Here is a 23,898-nt window from a genome sequence, read left to right on the forward strand (position 1 = left end):
TATAGGAAGTATAGGACAATATAACAATACCTTCATTCGGAACTAATAATGGAGAATGGTAGGTATAGTCCAGCCGATTTACGACTATACCAAGAATAATTCTATGCTAATTGAAACAAAATGATCTTTTTAGACTGAGAAGCGTAATAGGCGCAAAGACCTTGACTTTATAGTTTTGGTTAACATAAAGTAAAGCGTGGTCTGAAACGCGCAAAGACCTTGACTTTATAGTTTTGGTTCATAAAGGAAGGTGCAGTTGTGTTGTAAACGCGCAAAGACCTTGACTGATGAAATCAGTGAAACCACTACCACTTGTGTGGTGTTTACTGGCATAAATAGAAGGAAGGTGGTGGGGATTGGGAAGGGAGAAGCTGAAACTTGTACCTGACTGGGTATCATAAAAATGGTTCCCAAGGGTAGCTACCTCATGATATCGTAAAGCCGGTAAATGCATTAATTGATGACTGTATCTTTCCCAGTAATGGTAACATAGCTATAAATACCTTTTCTTTACCGGTCAATAATATGGAAATATGGATGTGGTTGACAAGAAGGCTAACTTTTGTATAATTAAAAACAGTCAAACAATATGGGTATAATATTTTCAGATATATTTCATTATCTAAAAGGAGATATTTATAATACAAGGTTGTAACCATAGTAGGGTTATACAAGGAAATAAGATAAAATCCTAATTAAACAATAGAGTCCTAATAGACTAGGAAATAAATCTCTTAATTAAGTTAGGATCTCGCTAACACTCATCTTCAAGTTGGAGCAAAGATGTCAACCATGCCCAACATGTCAAGCGAGTTGAGAAAGACAGTAGTAGACACATATTTCTTAAGAACATTTGCCAATTGATACTCGGACGATATAAATAGAAAAGAAACGATCTTAGCATCCACCTTCTCTTTAATAAAATGTCAATCAACCTCCACGTGCTTTGTATGATCATGTTGCACAGGATTATGAATAATCACAATTGCAGCTTTGTTATCACAATATAAATCTATAGGCTTTTGGGGTGCAAACCCAAGATCTTCCAACAATCTCCTCACACGAATTGCTAGGGCAGACATTATTCACGTGAAGTGTAACCACACTTGCTTATCATTGCCCTTTGTCCCTTTCCATGACAAATGGGTGGAAGTGCTCTAAAGGAAGGTGACCACTATTTCATATTATTTTTAATATAAAATTATTATTTTTCTTAAAATTGGAGTGTGGATTAGTATTAACTAACGAATTAAATCTAATGGTAGGTGACCACTATATTCCTTGGACCTTGGTGACTATGACTGGGTGTGGTCCAGTTTAGTCCAGTTTCCACCTCACATCGGAATCGGAACATGGACTATTCAGTGCAGTTTTTAGAAAAATGTACAATTTTCGTATTCTCTAATTATTCTCTTTTGTTTTTGGTTTGGACTTCAGTGTAGCATCTAAGGCAATATTAGAGCTAAACTTTCCATAATTTCAACCTACCAAATTTTCTTTCTTTCACATTCATATTCAATCTAATTGTTCACATTGAAATTCAATCCAACAACCATTAACTGTTTTGTACTTTGTGTACATATGCATTTGACTTCAAACACAACACATGCAATATATGACAATATTCAATATTCTCTGAATTTCAATCCAGTAGACCAGGTGAATGAGACTGGTTATTTACAGTCACAAAATGTTCGTTGTAGATTGTAGGTTGTAGGAATTAGGAAGTATAGGACAATAGAACAATACCTTCACCCAGGAACTAAAAATGGAGAATAGTAATCCAACCGATTTACACTATACAAGAATAATTGTATACTAATTGAAACAAAATGATCTTATTAGACTGGAGAAGATATTGGCACAAAGACCTTGACTTTATAGTTTTGGTTCACATAAAGAGGTGTGGTTGTGAAACAGCGCAAAGACCTTTACTTCAGTGTAATGAGTGGAAACTACTACCACTTGTGCAGTGTTTACTGGCATTATATACAATAGAAGGAAGGTGGTTTGGGATTGGGATAGGAGAAGCCAAACTTTACCACAAATTTTGTTTTGTATATAGATTTTTGACTGATTTTATTGATTAGGGCTTGGGCCAAATGAATCAAGTGCTTCAGCAGTACATGATTGACCCATCAATGTCCTCCGCTGAACTCCATCATGACTATTTTGAAGGTGACAAATTGCACTTTCTTCTCTTTCTCCTCTATCTTATATGTATGCGAGTAACCACGGTGCAGAACAACGATTACTTCTTCCTTATTTTCTTCTGCAAGATTCCTCTGTGTCGAAGATTCATAAACTTCTTGCGCTGCTGAAGATCCAACACTCCTCCACCTAAGTTGACCTTATGAAAAAGAGCATCAACAGTTTTGACAAAACCCTCCCCCAAATTCCTAGGAACCGAGATGAATCACATGAAATTCCGCACGATGCGATGCAGGCCTTACTAAGAGCCAAGACTTTCTGCAAAATTTTGTAGAATCTCCCATGTAAATTGAACAATTCCCAAAATTTCAACCTGCTAAAATTCACAATTTAATATCCCAGCAGTACATACAAGATAATTTCATACAATTCACAAAATACGCCCTCAAGTCCTTCAAATAATCGAAACAAAACTACCAGCAGAGCTCTTAAGTCAAATAATACTTTAACCAAGGCAAATAATAAGCATAAACCTAATTATAAATGCTAAATGCAATTTTCATCATCTAACTTCCCAAATATCAACATAAGAGGTTTTAACCTCCTAACACAAATACCAAGTAGCTTAAGACCTCATTAGGAATTGTACAACAATCCGAACAGTTTTATACCTGTTTTGTCCACAACTCATTTACACAATTCTCCTCATTAACAAGTATGACAATTGTTTAATCATCTCGTTTTCCATGAATTTCGGGATGATAAAGTTCAGTCAATAGGTGAGAACCAATCTCAATAAAACAACATAAATAGAGTTTAGTCTGCGGCTGTACTAGGTGGGACCCCAGGCTACCTGTACCCTTACTAAGGGATCACAATAGTTTTCCACCAAAATTTCGCTCCAACCATACAATCCATCACGATTACAAATAATAGACTCTAGATTTATCCTTTCCCTCTTCTTTAAATCACAGCCTACAAACATAATCCTTTCACATATGGTATAACAATCCTTTATTCGCCGCCTGTTTTATAATCTTTTCATCGCGCTGGAAAATTTAGCGTCACGTATGGGAAGTGTCTCCTGCGGAAAATCAAAGCCACGTGTGATACCTGATAGTCACATATTCTTCCCATATGCCGAAAAATCCAACTCCACGTGTGAGACCTGATAGTCACATATTCTTCCCATGCGTCGGAAAATCCAGCACCACGTGTGGGAAGTATCTCACACGGAAAATCCAACACCACGTGTGAGACCTAACAATCACATAATCTTCCCATACGCTAGAAAATCCAACACCACGTATTAGGTTTGTCTCACGTCGGAAAATCCAACGCCACATGAGACCTAATAATCACATAATCTCCCCATACGCCGAAAAAATCCAACGCCATGTATGGGGTCTGTCTTACGCCAGAAAATTCAACGCCACATGAGACCTAATAATCACATAATCTCCCCATACGCCGGAAAAATCCAATGCCATGTATGGGGTTTATCTCACGCCGGAAAATCCAACGCCACGTGAGACCTAATAATCACATAATTTCCCCATACGCCAGAAAATCCAACGCCGCATATAGGGTTTGTCTCACGCCGGGAAATCCAAAGCCACATGAGACCTAATAATCACATAATCTCCCCATACGCTGGAAAATCCAATGCCACGTATGGGAAGTCTAGTATTTGCAGGATGGTACTCAACATCTGTAATCTGTATTCCGAATAATTATAACTCTCAATTATCCAAACTTAATAACAAAGATATTCCCCATTTAGCGATATACCAGTCTATAATAGACTGCAACGTAATTTAATCAATGGAAATAATATTATTTTTTTAAAACCAACGATCAGGACATAAACATAAATTTCATGAAGATCCTAGAACAATTTAAATATTATTCAACGATTGTTTTCACACAAATTCCATAAAATATCGGACGACTCACTATCAAACTATCCAAACTTGGTCAACAGGACCCGCAAGGCCCACGACCTCTGTTTTACGATCCAGAAGTTTCTAAGGTTTCCACAAGGTCTAGGATATACGTCCTGCAAATTTGGTCCCGATCGAATGGTCGGATCGCTCACGATCTCACAATCGGACGGTTATTGTAAAACACAAACTTTAAGTTATTAAATCGGAACATCCGGGGCTCCGATCCACGATCCGTGAATTCCTACACGATCCTAGGAATGCCTAGATTAACATATGTTAAACTCAAGACGATCCAACACTTCACACCTATTGAACCCGGATAATGCGCAATAGGCGAAATCCGTCCGGTACTCAAAGGTATCCAAATTGAAATCCGAGCACACGAATGCGCTCGTGAGGACCAGGAGATCACCTTGGGACACAATGCCCCTTTTTTACGTCACGAGCTGCCACACATGCCGCAGTGAGTGTCCAAATCGATAATCTTTCGGCGGAAAAACTCGAAATCATGACTCAAGACTCCTACCCCAAGTGTAACACCCTATTTGGAACCACTTTTGTTCTTGGACCTACCCCAAAAAGTGACCGGAAATGGCCGAAATCACAGTCCTAAAGCCGCCAAATTTCACTTCAAAATCAACCGCCTACGCTCAAAATTAATGAAATCTTATCTAACCATCAGCTAGATTATGAAAAATAGATGAATTTCTATACCTTGATCGACAAAAATAGGGTGGATGAGAGATCGAGCCGTGAAGTTTCGGTCGAGTAAAATCGCATAAAATCCCATTTTTCACGATCGAGCGACTACCGGTCGGCGTCGTCGGACGTGCCTGTCACTAGTCTCGTTCGCGAATCGTGGCTCTTTGCTTGCCAGAGTTTCAGAGAGAGAGAGAGAGAGAGCTATCGTCGGGAGAGAGAGAGAGATAGTGCGTGAAGGAGAGAGAGAGAGAGAGAGAGAAAAGAAAATCAGATTTTAACAAACCTTTTGGCCAAAATTACGGTTATGCCACAGAGGGTATTTAGATCATATCTTCTTCATTACCACTCCGATTCGAGCCCACTACGTGTCTATGGACTCATCTCGTCGTGCTCTACGCAACGGTATAGTCAAAATTTCCAAATTCTCTCCCGATCAAAAAGTCAACTTTAAACATAATAAAATATTATAGGGGCAAAATGGTCTTTTCTCTGAATAAATTAATACTTAAATATTTATTTAGGACCGAATCGTTACAAGTTTGGGGCCGTCTGTGGGAACTGCTTCTGAATCCCACCTCTCTACCAGTTTCGTTCTGGCTCCATATCTTATCTGACCCCGTCGTCTTTTTTGCCCTTCACACTCGAATGCCGATCGGAAGCTAGTCTTGGCACCTAGCAGCACACCCCATACACAGAGTCCTCTCGACGGAAACCTTCGACTAGCGCACACCTCAAGCTGAAATAGAGCACCTTCATGCCGATGTCGCCAAAATGACAGAGGGCTATAACCACCGTTACCGTACCAAGAATGTTGAATTGGAACACGACTGCCGAACCTTGAAGCGTAACTGGGAGAATGCTCACCACTAATTCACTCAACATGACATCAAACAGGGTGTTGAGCGCAGCCAATCAAACTAACAAGAAGTCTCTCTCATCACATTGCCTCGACACAACCTAGGCTTGGCAAAGGCAAAGGCTACCTTCATCCTGAAACGACAAAGTCACGACTTCTCCAAATTTCCCCACCAAGGGATCACCCTCATGCCCCAACCAAGATTTACAAGGACTGCAGGGACCGCATCTCGAAGCTTCGCCAAACCCATCCCTATTCCTATAGAGCTCAATGACTCGCAGGTTGCTCACCTTGGTTCCCTACCGAAACCCACATTTACATACCTAGGAAGGGGTTGGGAACTCAAATGATTGGAAATCTTACCATCCTAAGGACTAGAAGCCTTACCATTTCGAAGCTTTTGAAGAATGGGAAACTTCTCCATCTCCACCCACCCAACACAACAATTCTTCGGAACCTGACACCCTCTCTCATACCAATCATGCCATACAACTTCTTTTCGAAGCCACGCCCTAGCCCCTTCACTGAGCATATCCTCAACTATCGTCAGGAAAAGAACGCTCATCCTGCCGCATTATGCTCTACACAGGTAATGAGGAACCCCTGACCCACATCCATTCTTTTTAGTCGCCTTAAGGTGTAAGGGTCTTAGTGATGAAGGCATGTGCCTTCTTTTCCCACCCACCCTCAATGGCGCTGCTTTAAATTGGTTCTACCGGCTATAACCTTGAACTATCAACTCCTTCGATGTCCCGAAGTAGACTCTCCTTGACCATTTCATGATTCAGATTGATTGTTTGTACTCTGTGGATGACCTACATATGCTTTGGCAAGGTGAAGACGAGCGGAAAAAAAAAAGTTAAATTGTGTGAGCCCGGTCTCAAAATTCATAATCACATCCCCTCAAAACCAAGAATAAGATCAACTAAGGGGAATAGTTGATCCAATCTCCATTCCTTTTTTCCCTTACTACCTTCCAAAAATACCCTTACTATTTTACAATAATTCCAAAACACCCCAAACCCTAAAAAATATTCGATGGCTATTTCTTAATCGCCATTGGAAAAAGCAAATTTTTTTACTTTTCACTTTGGTTGCTAGCCTCTACTTGTCTTTTTATGCTTCTTATCACTGTGTCATATTTGTTTTTTTTTTTCTATTATATTCCTTATATTATTATATACTAGGATTTTTTTATCACTCGTCATATAGTATCTTATATTATACATTAGTTATTAAATAAGTTTTGTCCATCTTTTTTTTTTTTACGAGTTACTTAAATGAAAAATATATATTTATATGTGCAAGACATCTTTAGTAATCAAATTAGTTTAGGTTATGATTAATGAAATTAGTAAATAATAACAATGGAAATCAACTTCATTCTTGATTCCATATGGTTAGTAAACATCTTAATTGGAATAATTCTTCCCACACCAATTCAGTACTTCCTCAATTCCTTATTTCCTCAATTCTTGGTAAGTAAACGGCTTATGAAGCCTTTCCTACAATGTTAAAGTCAGCATGTTATAAATGCAAAGTTTGAATTTTGTTGTTGAATTTAATTGATGAAACTGATAGAAGAGTGGAGCAACTTGGATGCTTGACTATGTTAATTCTTTATTTATGGCTGTTGAATAATGTAAATTATAGATCTTCAATTTGGTATAAGTAAGGTTTTATGTGAACGCGCAAAAGACCTTGATCTTGGCTTGTTGAATTTAATTCAATGATCAATAATCCTAAATTGAAGCACTTCAATTTAAGACTTTGGCGAACCAATTATATATTTGTACTCTCAAGACAAAAATAGGAAGAATTTAACAATATAATATTAGGGATACTCTTTGTTTTTCATAGGTAATAACTCTCTTCATTCTATATCTCAAGTAGGTGAGGGTGTTTGGTTTATATAAAACTTATTACACCTTATGTTGAAACATAAGTAGCTTTTCATTTGAAAAGTTGTAGACACAACTCTATGGAAACAAGACCACCTAATCATTTGAATCTGACCGTTTAATTATTAATAACTGCACTTTAGAGGATAACTAAGTGCAAAACAAATACTATGACACACGACACTTATTTTTCATTCACTATATAAAAAAAAAATTCTTAAATAATATAAAATTCCCAATAGGTTGTGGATATTCTCACAAAATGGCCTCACAATCCTATTTGTTCGTCACGATGTCAATCTCAGACTCAATTAACCACCCGCTGAAATTGAGGGGGAGTGTAAACTATAGTCTTAGAAGTGTTGACTAGATTACTTTAGAGGCTTAGCTTCATGTGTAAGCACGTGATTATGTGCGTTTATACCAAAATGAACAGCCTATAAGACTATAGTTTACACTCGCGTGGGCAAGATTGAACCTGGTTATGGTGGCCTTCGGCACCTTGCCTACCGATCTAACGATTAGGGCAACTCTCTTCTATAAGACACGTGGCATGTCCACAATCGATGTCCACAGTCCACATCGAAATTCTGAACAATATGCACACCTCCCAAGGTCTATAAAAGAGGACCACTATCCCCAAATGGAGGTAATCAGAGCTTATGGCATACAGCCTATTGATATATCAGTTTAAGTTTTCTAACGCACTTACTTAACATCGGAGAACCTTCGGCTGGTACTCACACCGGTGCTTAAGGCCTTATCGAGCGTTTGTTGTCTTGCAGTTCACATGCTCTACCAAGGCCCAAAGCATAACGAAGGCCCAATATCATTTAGTTGAGCCCAAAAAGTGCCGAACCACTTTTTCGCGTCAACGGTTTGGCGTCGTCTATGAAAAGTGATATGAATCGACCCATTATCCCCGAACACATGGGGACCACTCAAGACTGATTCTGCCTAAAGAAGGATTGCAGCTTAGAAGGCGAGTTGAGCTAGCCTGGCCACTACCTTTACACCCCCTTCGCACCGCCCATAGTAAACGACCGCCGGCTAAGCTTCTAGCCCAAATAACTTCTCTTCGGCAGGATATGGCTAAACTTCAAGAACATAACAAACTACTCTCGTCAAAGTGGACAAAACCCAGAATGCTCAATCAAGAATATACGCAAAACATCCAACCCGCTCAATCCTCTGAGAGCCTGCAAACTCCGAGTCGGCAGAGAAAAAGCAAGAAGGGGGCAAAGGCAACGCTACTCCCTCCAAACAGCTGGTAGTCCCGGCTCCTAAGGACCAACCCCATCTACCAAAATAGGTCTACACCGATTATCGCCATCGGCTTAACGACAGGGAAGTCGAAAGACAGAGATCTCCGATCAGGATCAATGCTCACCTAAGAGACTCCCGAATGAGAGTTCTGGGAAACAAGTCGCCTATTCGAAGGTACGAGGTCCGAATCCACGCGGAATCAGACCCGAATACGCCCTTCAAGACCTAAGGTCAACTTACCATGGAAACACCTACACAATTGACTGCTCTTAGGAGCCCGACTAGGGAAAGCTTGGTCGCTATTCACCGAACACATCAGCTTTCTGAGGACAGTGGATGTGCAGCCGCACGCATACCTTTCACACAGGTAGAAGACCTTAATGCACCTTCACTCTTTCCAACCGCTGTGGGATGTAAAGGTCTTAGTGACGAGGCAATGCTCACTGCTTCCATTTGAACTTACCGAGCGGCCTTAAATTGGTTCTATCGATTGAATCAAGACGGTAGACTCCTTCGATGAGTCAAACATATTTTTCTCAATTACTTCATGATCCGCATGCATCGCTTATATTCTCACGATGATATGTACCACCAAGAAGTTTTCGTGATTGTCAATACTACCTACGGCCGTTTCTAATGAATGCTAATAGATAATATCCAAACCTATCTAGAAACCTAATCGACAGATACCAAGATATCGAAGTTCTCGATACCATCAAGACAACAACCATTATACCAAGAATGCATAAGTTTGAGGAAAATCATCGAGCGCTTGATTCGAGGGAAAGCTAGACTAGTACATTGCCGACTACCATAAGCGCCAGCTCCCAATGTAAATTGGCGATTAATATGATCAGTACCATCGGTGGAGGTCTCACTCTTGCCGGTATATTCAACTGGTCGAGTGATAGGCTTTTTAATACCTGTGCAACAGGGTTAAAACTCCTACAAAACTTGCAAGAATGACAAGGTTATTGTAGTATAAATGATTCTCGCAAGGTCGTTCTCCGCAGGGATTATTAAATAACTCGTAGCAACCAAATTCTAATTACTTATTGCAAAAGAGAAAGTTGAGATGTTTGATTTGAAGACCTTAAATTAAAAGGAATTTAACTAATAAAAATAAGGCAATATGCAAAATTAAAGCTAAGAGCAAAAGAAACAGTTGTGTTTTTAGAAATCAAATTAAGAAAGCACTAGGGATCCGCCGTCACCTTAACAATTCTATATAGTTCCCCCAATTACTTATGACCTATACATGCATATTTCGAAGGTTAGGTATTCCTAATATATGCCTACTTGGACCCCCAACATAGAGCGTATATCACACATGCAATCCGTCTGTGGTATTCAGATCAAATCTAAACATACATGACTCATTAAGTTCTATGAAACCTTTTGAAAAACCATGCAACCCTTAAGACGTGGTATTCATCCTAAGTGAACTTGCACATATTAATCACAAGAAGCCTTCGTCAATTTAGGACCAACCTCGACCCTGCATCAAATTACTTTTCTAAACATCCTAATGGTGATCAAGCATCAAGACACTTAGATAGTTTAACCCAGTGATGAATAATTCGAAAACCTGCATGCATATAATCATAAGCAAATTGGACAGAAACTACATATTCTTGCTAAGGCTCGTGGCCTCACCCTAGCAAAATAGAGTTAGTTACGCATGTTCACAATTGAAATCCAAGAAAATATCATTAAGAAGAATAAGAATGAAAACACCTGAAAGTCGCGAAAATCCAAAACCCTAGCAATTGCTCCAAAAGCCAAAAAGAAATAAAAAGGGAGTCCCTAAATTGCTGTGAAAAGGAGTTTAAATATCTCCTAAAACTTAGCTACCCAATCCCCACAGGGAAACTAAGTTAAAATAAAATAATCTAGGAAATAAAGTCCAAATGAAATTAGGAGAATCTGCCAATAATCTGGTCAACCACGTTTTGGCCTCAAATCTCCTCCAAATCTGGCCCAAGATAGCTCGTTTTAAAGATAAAAATATTCCGAACACTTCTTCAGAAGGCCATGAACCCATCCGAGGTCATCTTGGGCTCCAAAAACGCAATACAAGCCCAAAACGTCACTATTCCAGCACTGCACATTGCTCATTCATTTATTCGCCAGGAAATCATCGCTTGGTGGAAAAGTCTGATATTTTGATACGATCAAGCTAAGTGACTCGCGAACGTCCTCCAACTGGAATTACTCCAAAATTCGTCCATTTGATTATGTTTTGCTCCAGAGGGAGTCGAAAGTACTATATTGGAAATATAATTCAAAGTATCAAAATTCTTCCAAAATATTAACCAAAATATACTAAGAATGAGGCTAAATATATAATATAAAATCGACTCATCAAAATACCCCCAAACTTAGCTTTTTGCTTGTCCTCAAGCAAAACAAGACTCAAACAAAATTAAAAACTTAACAAACTAGACATCTAGCTAACACTTTAACCAGAACAAAATTTCCACCTTCAAGTTGCAATCCATAGCAAATTTTAAAAACTAGAACATCTGTTCAATAGATCCAACTAATCCCACCACAGAGTCTAAGCTATTTAGAATTAATTAGAAAAGAATTCACAAACTTCATTCGGTGTAAAGTGAACCATCATAGTTAAGGAGACTGACTAAAACCCTTACTCTTATCCCTCTTATTCAAACTTCACACACTTACTTCAATCACACTTTTCTCTTTTTCTTTTCACTTTTTTAGTAATAGTTGTTAATGTTGGTTCCCTAAGCTCGATCCAACCCATGTAACGAGCTTTAGGTCAATGACTCCCAAACCACTAAGGCTTTAGGGCATTAGGTGTAGAACACCCCTAAGGACTTATTAACTCAAGCTGAAACGGCTACGGAACCAACTAACCACCGCCTCATGCCAAAACCACCGCTTTACTCAAGAATCATCACGATTAGGCAGATCGCCCTTAGCATTAGCAAAGCTTCAGGTGAGGCAATTATTACTTTATAACACATACTAACTTTATTATTTATTTATTTATTTAAACAGAAATTAAAACACACTAAGACAAACAGTAAGTATTTCAATCTCACTCCCCACAAACCATGTTGGTGTGATGTGTAAATTTCAAAGTATAATTCATGAATTAGTGTCTAAGCAACAATAAACAGAAAAGACTCTATTGTGGGACTAATCTTCACCATGTCTATTTGTTCTAATGTTTAAAATAATCTATGGATATTAACTTTAAAACGAAAATTTTAAACAAGACTCAAAAAATGAAAAATCTAAAATTTACTTTCCCACCCCCAAACTTAAAGCACACATTGTCCTCAAGGTGTGGAATTTAAACAGAAGAAACAAGAATAGAAACAAAACAACGAAATCCTAGAAGACGGAGGACGAAAATCAAAGAAAAAGGAAACAGCCATAGAAGTAAATTAGGAGAGAAAAAAATAAAAGAGAAGAAAAGAGAAAAAAAAAAGAAAAAGAAACAGAAAGTAAAAGAAAAAGAAAAGGAAAATAAAGAAAAAGAACTAACACACCAGGAGGGGGGGCGCTGGACATTTCTGGGAGTCGAAGGATTGACCTTGTAGCTGGGAACTGGCGCACAAACCAACACGGATAAGTAGGCATTTGTGTCAAAACCTCGCGACAGCTTCTATATAGCCTGATGTAGCTGCCGCATCTGTCAATTGAAAAATATTAGATCCCCTTCTACTAGCCCGAGCTCAGAGCCGCAAGGGTTCTCCTTTGTCCATTCCATGTCGCAGAAGAAAAAGAACATTGCTAGTACAAACCAAAGCCTCCGCTGTGGCTAGAGAATCAGAAAAGCATCTCTGAGTTCTCTCTTCTTCATTCTCTCCAACACTCACAAGCCTTTGCTCGCTTTCAACCCAATCACACCAGCGTTTTCAGTTGTGTGAGGACCCCCAATCGCTACAGAGCCCAGACAACAAGAGCAAACCACTCTGAGTTATCAAATCCGCGTCAGGCTGAGGTAAAATGTTTGTTCCCCAGAATTTGTTGTGGGTCCTGATCTGTAGATGTGTGAGTATGATTTCGACATGTGCACAGTGTAGGAAGGTTGCAGATCCAAGAGAAGGCAGTCAGCACACAAGCTCAAAGGACAAAACAGCACAAAGCCCGAAGGACCCCCAATCCGTGCACCTCATAGGTATAATTTCGAATCCTTGCAAATGTTGTTGTTGGAAATTTGGTAGACTTGCTGCTGGGTGCATGATTCCAGTGTAGAATTGCTGCTGGGTGCAGGATTCCAGCCTAGGATTTTTTTTTTATTTTTTTGCTTTTGATGCTTGCTGCTGATTGTTGTGTCTTTCCCAGTGTAGACTTGCTTCTGGGTGCAGGATTCCAGCCTAGGATTTTTTGCTTTTGATGTTTCCTGCTGATTGTTGGTTGTCCTGCATTGAATCAAATATGTGTTAGGAGTAGAAAGAAAATAACTAGAAAATGAAAACAGAAACAAATATTTTTGTATTTTTTTGTTTTTGTTTAGTTTTAAAAATAAAAGAAGTAAAGAGTTTAGAAAAAATTGGGTTGCCTCCCAATAAGCGCTTTATTTTAAGTCTAGCTAGACGTTGCAGAAGCCGGTGGTCGATCACTGGTTCCTTCAGAGTCAAAGACTCGGTTGCAGTGTCAAAGGGTGTGTCCACATAGGGTTTCAGCCTGTGACCGTTGACCTTGAATGTGTTGCCTTCAGCTTCATTAGTGATTTGAACTGCTCCATGAGGAAAAACCTGAGTCACTAGGTAAGGTCCAATCCAGCGAGATTTTAATTTCCCTAGAAATAACTTGTGCCTTGAACTGAATAACATAACCTTTTTCCCTGGCCGAAATTCCTTCCGCAAAATTTTATTGTCATGAAATGCCTTAGTTCTTTCCTTGTAGATGCGAGAACTATCATAAGCACCTTGATGAATTTCCTCTAGCTCATTTAACTGCAATTTCCGCTTTTTCGCTTTTCCCTTGCTGAGCAACTTATCTGTATTTGAACTTGCCTGAAAGCTGGCTTGAACCATATTGTCTACCACATCAATGTGCATACATTCCTGCTGTTCAGCAGGACGTTTTGCTCCTTCAAACAATTTAAAAACCACAGATTGGTCTTGAACTCGTAAAAAGTTAATGTTCCAGCGTCCACATCAATTAAAGTCCTAGCTGTTGCCATAAATGGTCTTCCCAAAATAATCGGAGTTTGCATGTCTTCATCCATATCCAAGACCACAAAATCTGCAGGAAGATAGAGATTATCCACTTTAATAATGAGGTCTTCAATAATTCCTCTAGGGTAAGCAACTGAATGGTCCGCCAGTTGTAGAATAACTGATGTAGGCTTGATTTCTCCGTGTCCTAGTCTCTGAAAAACAGAAAAAGGCATTAAATTAATACTTGCACCCAAATCAATTAAAGCACGTTTAAAATTAGAATTTCCAATTGTGCATGAAATTGTAAAACTCCCTGGGTCTTGTTTCTTTGGAGGCATTTGTGTAATAAAACTGCGCTGCACTGTTCTGTAAGAATAACTTTTTCAAAATCCACGAGCTTCTTTTTCTTTGTGCAAACATCCTTCAAAAACTTGGCATAAGATGGAATGTTCTTAATTGCATCAATCAATGGGAGATTGATCTGAACTTTGGCCAATGTCTTCATAAAATCTGTCAACTGTTGATCTTTAACTTTGGGCTTCAACCTTTTCGGGATAAGGCATTGGAGGCACATAAACACGTTCTGCAGTTTCTGCAGCAATTTTTGCACTGTTTTCAGATCTGCCCATAGACTCTGTAGAATCTGTAACAATATCAGATTTTGCAAAATTTCCTGAATCTGTTTGTGGCTGTGATGCTGCCTGCGAATTTCCAACACAAATTTCACCTCTATTGTCATAACTTTTACCCGAACGTAGAACTCGAACTGCCTTACAATCTGCGCCTCCCCTTGGATTATGTTCCGTTTGGCTAGGAAATGTACCTGGTGCTCTTTCTGAAACTTGGAATGCAATCTGCCCCATTTGTTTTTCTATGTTTTTCACTGTTGCCTGCAGATTTTGGAATTCTTGACTGGTGGCATTTGCTAATTTTTCAATTGCAACCTCCCAAGCAGCCTTAGGCGCAGCAGTTTGCTGTACCTGTTGTTGAAATTGTGGCCTTGCAGGCTGATCTCTGTCCCACTTAAAATTAGGATGATCTCTCCAACCCGGGGTTGTAAACATTTGAATACGGGTCATATCGTGGACGCTGAAAATTATTAAATGCATTAACTTGTTCCGCTGCAAATTCCGGATAAGCATCTTTATGCGGACAGCTCAAAAAATCATGGGTTGTCACATTGCAAATGCTACAAGCAGCTGGTAAAGGTTGCTGTACAGCAACCTGTGAACCTGGAATTCTTTGTAATAACATGTCAAATTTTGCCTCAAATCTTTCAAGCTTTTTCTCCATTTTTTCAATTTGTGCCGACATATATGGAGAACCATTAGATATCTCAAAAACAGACCTTGATTGTGGCTGCTCAACTGCCCATTGCTGTGTATCTGCTGCCATTTTTTCAAATAATAAACAAGCCTCTTGTGCATTTTTATCCTTGTATGATCCTCCGCATGAAGCGTTGACAAGAGTTTTTGTTGTCATATTTAACCCTCTGAAAAATATATGCACATGATCCGTACTGCTAATACCAGAATGTGGACATTTTCTATTCAACTCTTTAAACCGTTCCCACGCCTCATGAAACTCTTCATTTGGTTTTTGGGCAAAAGATAAAATTTGAGTTCTCATGTCGAGAGTCTTTGAAGCTGGATAATACTTGTTTAAGAATTTTTCACTGAGTTGGTTCCAAGTGCTAATGCTTCCAGATGGAAGTGTGAGGAGCCATCTCCTTGCTTGATCTTTCAATGTGTAAGGAAATAGACGAAGCTTAATAGATTCAGCTGAGAATCCTTTCACCAAAATATTCTTGCATCCCATTAAAAATTCTGCAATGTGCATGTTAGGATCATCGGTTGATAACCCATGAAATGTAGGTAGAATACTCAACATGTGATGCTTGATTTCGAATGTAGACCCTTCTTCCACTGCTGGATATGTAATGCAACCTGGTATGTTAGTGGCATGAGCTGTTAAAGAATTACCCAAAGGATCACCAGCCTCTGGAATAAAAAGCCATTGTTTCAGATGCAAGGGTGTCCTCGTAATATAAAGACTAGAAAGTCCCTTGCAAGGAAGGAACCCACAGCAAATTTTGCTCTATGCCTCCTCCTTAAAGATTGCTCAGTTCTCGATCAAACGGAAACAATTGCTGAATCCGAACGTCAGGACCATGCACGATTGTAATCAGACCCTTGTGATTCTGCAAAATAAATAAAACGAAAATTATTTCTTTTTTTTTTTTTTTGGTATGTATGTACAGCAATAATTAATGCAGAATCTGATTAGAACGAATTATTTTAAATAATCCCCGGCAACGGCGCCAATTTCTTGATAGACTTTTTAATACCTGCGCAAACAGGGTTAAAACTCCTACAAAACTTGCAAGAATGACAAGGTTATTGTAGTATAAATGATTCTCGCAAGGTCGTTCTCCGCAGGGATTATTAAATAACTCGTAGCAACCAAATTCTAATTACTTATTGCAAAAGAGAAAGTTGAGATGTTTGATTTGAAGACCTTAAATTAAAAGGAATTTAACTAATAAAAATAAGGCAATATGCAAAATTAAAGCTAAGAGCAAAAGAAACAGTTGTGTTTTTAGAAATCAAATTAAGAAAGCACTAGGGATCCGCCGTCACCTTAACAATTCTATATAGTTCCCCCAATTACTTATGACCTATACATGCATATTTCGAAGGTTAGGTATTCCATATATGCCTACTTGGACCCCCAACATAGAGCGTATATCACACATGCAATCCGTCTGTGGTATTCAGATCAAATCTAAACATACATGACTCATTAAGTTCTATGAAACCTTTGGAAAAACCATGCAACCCTTAAGACGTGGTATTCATCCTAAGTGAACTTGCACATATTAATCACAAGAAGCCTTCAATTTCAGTGGACCAACCTCCAAAAACTGCATCAAATTACTTTTCTAAACATCCTAATGGTGATCAAGCATCAAGACACTTAGATAGTTTAACCCAGTGATGAATAATTCGGAAAACCTGCATGCATATAATCATAAGCAAATTGGACAGAAACTACATATTCTTGCTAAGGCTCGTGGCCTCACCCTAGCAAAATAGAGTTAGTTACGCATGTTCACAATTGAAATCCAAGAAAATATCATTAAGAAGAATAAGAATGAAAACACCTGAAAGTCGCGAAAATCCAAAACCCTAGCAATTGCTCCAAAAGCCAAAAAGAAATAAAAAGGGAGTCCCTAAATTGCTGTGAAAAGGAGTTTAAATACCTCCTAAAACTTAGCTACCCAATCCCCACAGGGAAACTAAGTTAAAATAAAATAATCTAGGAAATAAAGTCCAAATGGGATTAGGAGAATCTGCCAATAATCTGGTCAACCACGTTTTGGCCTCAAATCTCCTCCAAATCTGGCCCAAGATAGCTCGTTTTAAAGATAAAAATATTCCGAACACTTCTCCAGAAGGCCATGAACCCATCCGAGGTCATCTTGGGCTCCAAAAACGCAATACAAGCCCAAAACGTCACTATTCCAGCACTGCACATTGCTCTTCATTTATTCGCCAGGAAATCATCGCTTGGTGGAAAAGTCTGATATTTTGATACGATCAAGCTAAGTGACTCGCGAACGTCCTCCAACTGGAATTACTCCAAAATTCGTCCATTTGATTATGTTTTGCTCCAGAGGGAGTCGAAAGTACTATATTGGAAATATAATTCAAAGTATCAAAATTCTTCCAAAATATTAACCAAAATATACTAAGAATGAGGCTAAATATATAATATAAAATCGACTCATCATCGAGAAAGCAGTATGTTCGAGCTGCGTAATACCCTCAGGTCTTCGGCATAGAGGTCAACCGGCATCATAAAACATCGAGGGTTAGGTGGGAACCCATCACATTTTGCGAGGAAGAAGAAGAAGGGATCATTTATCCTCATGATGCCCCGATGATAATCTAAGCAGAAATCGCCAACTTCGATGTCAGAAAGGTGTTGATTGATACCGGAAGTTCGGTAAATGTAATTTTCACCAACGCATTCTGAGAATTAGGAATAGATGACGGCTACATCAATCGGCAGTTGATGCCCCTAATCACCTCTGAGGACTTGGTTCAACCCATTGGTAATGTCACTTGTGTTCGCGCGCTTTGGCGTCTCCCTACAAAGGACGATGATATATGACCAATTCCTCATTATCGACTGCCCAACGACATACAACATCATAATTGGGTGAACGACACTCACAGGAATCAAGGCGCACCTATCTCCCCACATGCTACTAATGAAGTTCCCAACAAGCTTTGGCACGAGCACCGAGGGGACTAGCTTAGCGCATGAACTTGCTATGCGACGGCTTTCAAATCGGCAGCCAAAACCTCCGCATAAGGGGTGTCGAAAAGTATCGGGCCAATCGACGACCTAAGGGATGAACGCCAACACCTCAGTGCACAACCTATCAAGAATTGGAACGTAGTTTTGAACGCAGAGCAACCCGATCAATACGTCAAAATTAGCACCAAACTCACCCTATCCCTCCGAACAGAATTCATTGAGTTCTTATGCATCACTGAAGTGTTCGCCTGGTCTTATGATGATATGCCGCATTTCAGATCATTAGCCATAAGCTCAAGATCTCCCCGCCTACAAACTCGGCCTCATAAGCATCGCTCAGATGACGCCAATAGTAAGAAGCCATGAAACGAAAATTGATAAACCTGCCATCGGCTTTATCGAGAGGCTACATCCCCGTATGGTTAGCGAACTCGCCATGGTTCGGAAAGCGAAGGGTGGGTGGCGAATGTGCCAAGACTATACCAATCAATAAAGCATGTTCGGGATAACTTTTCGTTACTATCAATCGACTAGCCAGTCAGAGACAACCGCGGTCATGAGCTTTTTAGTTTCATGGATGCATATTTAGGATACAATCAGATATTCATGAACCTCTGTCGATAGCGAACATAACGACGCTTATCACGCATGAGGGTTGTATTGCTACAACGTCATGCCATTTGGCTTGAAAATGCGGGGCAACATATCGAGGCTTGTCAACCGATCTTCACACATATCGAGCATAATGGAGGTATACGTCGATGACATGTTGGTAAATAGTAGGCTAGCAAAACAACATCTGCACAACTTGTCCCTCATGTTCGGCATATTGAAGGATTACCAATGAGACTTAATCCAACGAAGTGCATCTTTGGTGTATCTTTCGGATCGGCTTCATGATCAGCCAGAGAGGGATCGAGGCAAACGCTAAGACAATCAAGGCCATAATTGACATGGAAAGGCCGAAGACACAGAAATACATCTAGAGCCTCATGGCGGTCCGCTTTAACCCGCTTCATTTCTAAAGCCACCAATAAATGCGACTGCTTTAAAGCCTTGAAAGGGGGAAACCATGTCACGTGGACTATCGAATGCGATAAGGCATTTCTAGACTTATAAAACTACATGAGAAAGGCACCTGTCAAAACCCTCTCAATGGAGGTTCTGCTTTACCTTCTCGATCTAGCACCGCCGCTAGCCTCCAGATTAATATGCAAACCGAGAAGGCGGAGCTATCGATCTTTGTGTCAAGAAAGCACTGAACCGCAGAGCTTCTGCACTTCCCTAAACACCGCCCTAGCTTTTGTTTCACAGCCCAAGACTACGCTCAGACTTCCAAGCCAAGACGAAATCACGGTCCTAACCAACCAACCGCCTCGCAGACTCGGCCGGACATCCGCCAATTAGTCAAGTGGGCAATCGAGCTAGGAGAGTTTGACATACAATTCAAGCCAAGACCTGCTCACGAGAAAGGACATGCATTCGCTGATTTCATCTCTCCGAGCTCACACCTCCGATAACACTCGAGCCGGCAGATTCACGAGCCGAAGCCGAAGAGACTGGGGTCAAAAGCCAAGCGCAAAATATTTTTATCCTTAAATTCCCTTGTGGATCCTCATGTCGATGGTTCGGCGCAAATCAGCAAGGGTGCGGAGCTAGCCTTGTACTTACCGCTCCAGATGGGGTCAAGATGGAATATGCCCTCCGATTCAGCTTCGAACGTCCAACAATGAAGCAGAGTACAAAGCCCTCTTAGCCGCTCGCTAGCCAAGAGTATGGGCGCCAGTGATCAAGATCCACAAATGACTCCCAACTCATCGTAAACAAAGTGATCGCAATTTTGCAACCAAGGATGTATCCATGTCACCTACTTGTCATCGAAGACACCAACTACTTAAAAGTTTCGCTTATGAGATTCGCAAGTACCCAGATCGAAGAACTGCATGCCGATGCACTCACAAAGCTAGCGCGTAAATAAACGATAAGGTTGGTAGATATGTTCCGATGGAGATATTAACTCACCCCAAAGACTACGACGGTTGACGATGTGCCGCACGGCATGAGGGCACTTAGATGTCACCAATACATGCTTATTTAACGAATGACACCCTTCCTAATGACAAAGCACAAGCAAGGAAGTTGTGGTACCGATCAAGAAGATACATCGTCATCAACAACGCCCTGCATAAATGCGGCTATACCATCAGATTCGAAATGCATCACTATCGAACATAGGGACTACGTCCTTTGGGAAATCCACAATGGGGTTTGGCACACAAAGCCTTCCGAAGGATATCAAGTACAACCATACATCAAGATGATAAACCGGTGAAGAGGTGTGATAAGTGCCACGATTCGCAACATACCCTATGTCCTTGCCGAGCCATTGACGCTGATCATAAGCCCATGGCAAGATTGAACCTGGTTATGGTGGTCTTCGGCACCTTGCCTACCGATCCAACGATTAGGGCAACTCCCTTCTCCAAGACACGTGGCATGCCCACAATCGATGTCCATAGTCTCACATCGAAATTCTAAACAATATGCATACCTCCCAAGGCCTATAAAAGAGGACCACTATCCCCAAATGGAGGTAATCAGAGCGTACGGCATACAACCTATTGATCTATCGCAGTTTAAGTTTTCTAAATCCGTATTTACTTAAGCATCGGAGAGTCTTCAGCCAGTACCACACCGGTGCCTAAGGCCTTACCGAGCATTTGTTGTCTTGCAGTTCACAAGCTCTACCAAGGCTCAAAGCATAACGAAGGCCCAATATCACTAAGTTAAATAGTTTTATTAGTCAAGGTCTTTCCAAGTTAAATTGTGTTATTAGTCAAGGTCTTGTACTATGACTATTATATGCCAATTGGTGTTTTTATTTTTTTTTATTTTAGAATTAAGAGAAGATAACATGGGTAGTTGTGTTCCATAAAAGTAGGACCTATTATCTGATTTTGTTTGTAATTTTAATTTTTTTTAAATATGAAAAATGTGAATTTACCATATTATCCTTGTTTAATTAATAATTTCAATTCTTAATGTTTGAATTAACCAAGGGCAATTTCTAGTATTTTGAATGTTTCATCATTCTCTGCATTTTGCTTTATATATATAGATAAATAAATTATGAACATTGTCAAGCATCCAAGTTGTTAAGTCTCTATCAATTTTTTCTAACAAAAAAATATCCTCGATCAATTTCATCGATTAAATTCAACAAGAAAATTCAAAAAGCAAAAACGCGCAAATGACCTTGACTTTGGCTTTTGGCTTTTGAATACCCTTTTCCAATTTAATAACTTGGATCCTTGACTATGGCTATTGAATAATGTAAATTATACATCGAAAATTTCAGAAAGTAAAATTCAATATATAAGTAAGCGATTCAACAATTTAATACGAGTATGCAGAAGGGTTTTATGTGAACGCGAGACCTTGACCTTGGCTTGTGAAACGACGAAAAAGCTCGACTTAAACTACAACTTATGGGGTGCGTACTGGCATTATATATATAAGGAAGAAGGTAGGAAAGGAGGAGCAAAACTTAGACCTGACTACCATAAAAATGGTTTCCAAGGCCAACGGTGTTTGCATGATGAGTCTCTTCATCCTATTGCTGCTGTTCTCATCCAAAGTAGCGTTTGCCAGAGTTTCCCAATTTTCAGAAACTAGTAAGTCTCTTTCCCAATACTATATACTTATATATATCTACAGAACTGTATTCACGTACGTATTTCTTTGATCACGATTAGATGTATTCAAGATTTTCAATTCAACTAACTTATACAATGCGAGATGAGGCCTCACATTTTCCAAAAACAATAGAAATCACTCTCTAAAAGGCCGCGTATATGTATGTGTATATTGATCAATGATTAGTTATTAATAAATTTTTGCATTATCATTGAAGAAGAGAAGATGGGTACGGAGTTTCCAAAGATGAAGAATATTAACCTGGCAGAGAAAATAGGAGCACGTGAAAGGCCAGCACCTGCTAGCCCAATACCTTAGTGATGCCGGAGCATGGGGTGGATGAAGACAAATATTTACCATTTGAGATAATGTTATTTTCTTATTTATGTGGTTTTGGAGTATATTTTATTATTTATGTGTGATTTTATAATTACTTAGTTTATTGTTTATCCAAGTAGTTTTGGTGTCCAAGTCTTGTAAAGCCTATAAATAAGGCTAACGTAATAGTTTTAGGGGGGTGGCTTTGTTGATGATTAATGATCATTTATTTGTGGCATGAATTTGCTACTATATATGTGAATTTGCACTTACCCTAAATTTGAGTGTTTGTGTGTGTCGTTGGTGACCTATGTTAGCCCAAGCTTTAGTCCAAGAAATGAAAATTCGTGATGTTAATTTTCCATAAGAGGTGGTAATAAATAGGATAATCTGGTCAAACCAGAAGTCAGTAGTACTTGTATGAAAGGATAATATAATATTTTAATCTAACTTAAAAACAATATACATTCTAATTAAAGTTTATATATATAAGAAATTAAAACTCCGATAAGTCTGACTACAGTATGTTCATACCAGAGGATCTTATTTTTCCTCAAAACTAGGTCACACGCAATTCAGAACGTAATGAGTTGTTCCAGTGTAACATCGTCTGGTCCTCTATAGGGAGAAGCAGTTTGGAACGATAACGCCTGACAAACCATTAGCATTGTTGGCCTCGATTGTGGATGGGGATGTCTGCAAGCAATTGATAGCCTTGCAATAATAGTTATGATAGTACTCATAGGTGGTGGATGGGAACGAAGAGGAGGGGGAAGGCGTTGGTCCAACGCGTCCTTGAGCAATACGTTTGCATAGGTGGTGGATGGAAATGAAAAGGGGGAGACGAAATCGCCTGGCACCTGCTTTCCCATAATCACTTCCAGTGCCAGCACTCCAAAGCTTTAAACATCACATTTCTCAGTTACCTTCACAGTGTAAGCCAACTCTGCATACAAATTAAGGAAGAGCAAACCATCAATATAGAAAGAAAAAAGGTGCTATATTTCGGTATTTTACCTGGTCCTACATATCGATATATATGTGCCTACAAGAGCAGTCCAATTCGATGAGTCTGGATTCAAAAGCTTAGCAGTGCCGAAGTACGAAACACAAGGCTCGTAGTCACAATGCAGCAAAATGTTGCTGATTGATAATGTGAGACATTTCTTCACATCCTCACATGAAAAAGACTTTGAAGTTCCTACACCTCTATTAGAGTCATCGCCTTATAAATGAAAAGTTTGAATTTTCTTGTTGAATTTAACTTATGAAATCGACATAAGAATTGAGAAACGGTGTAGAAAGGGTGAGGAAGTTGTAGTGCAATTTATGTACGTTAAGCTTGTCTCTTAACTCCATAAAGAGTATAAAAGTCTTTATAAATATAGGATTGAGTACACCCCCATGTCATGCTTATCATGAAGGAAGTTGAAGTCCACACCCCAAAACCAATTGACAATATTGGTTAGAGTAGTCCAACTCCTTATAAGTCATTTCAAGTTTTGTTAGATTTTTAATGTGGGATATTTCTTCAATTCCTTACTAGGAGAAGACTTTGAGGCATGTTTACGTATCCATAATGGGTATGTGAA

General features: G+C 39.4%; 1 long non-coding RNA gene, 1 other non-coding gene and 1 pseudogene across 2 annotated transcripts; 2 read left to right on the forward strand and 1 right to left on the reverse strand.

The window, feature by feature from the left end:
• Positions 1-13,845: 13,845 nt before the first annotated feature.
• Positions 13,846-19,311, reverse strand: LOC148918652 (uncharacterized; annotated as a pseudogene).
• On the forward strand, positions 15,494-15,598 carry LOC148918653 (small nucleolar RNA R71). The gene has a single exon (XR_016125737.1). It is a non-coding gene; the product is annotated as a small nucleolar RNA R71 (small nucleolar RNA).
• A 2,376-nt stretch (positions 19,312-21,687) lies between the features above and the next one.
• LOC148918654 (uncharacterized) lies at positions 21,688-22,673 on the forward strand. Its single transcript, XR_016125382.1, has 2 exons — positions 21,688-21,966; positions 22,206-22,673. It is a non-coding gene; the product is annotated as an uncharacterized LOC148918654 (long non-coding RNA).
• Positions 22,674-23,898: the final 1,225 nt, after the last annotated feature.

Source organism: Prunus mume, linkage group LG3, assembly GCF_029339155.1.
Source record: "Prunus mume cultivar Tortuosa linkage group LG3, ASM2933915v1, whole genome shotgun sequence".
Classification (NCBI taxonomy): Eukaryota; Viridiplantae; Streptophyta; class Magnoliopsida; order Rosales; family Rosaceae; genus Prunus; species Prunus mume.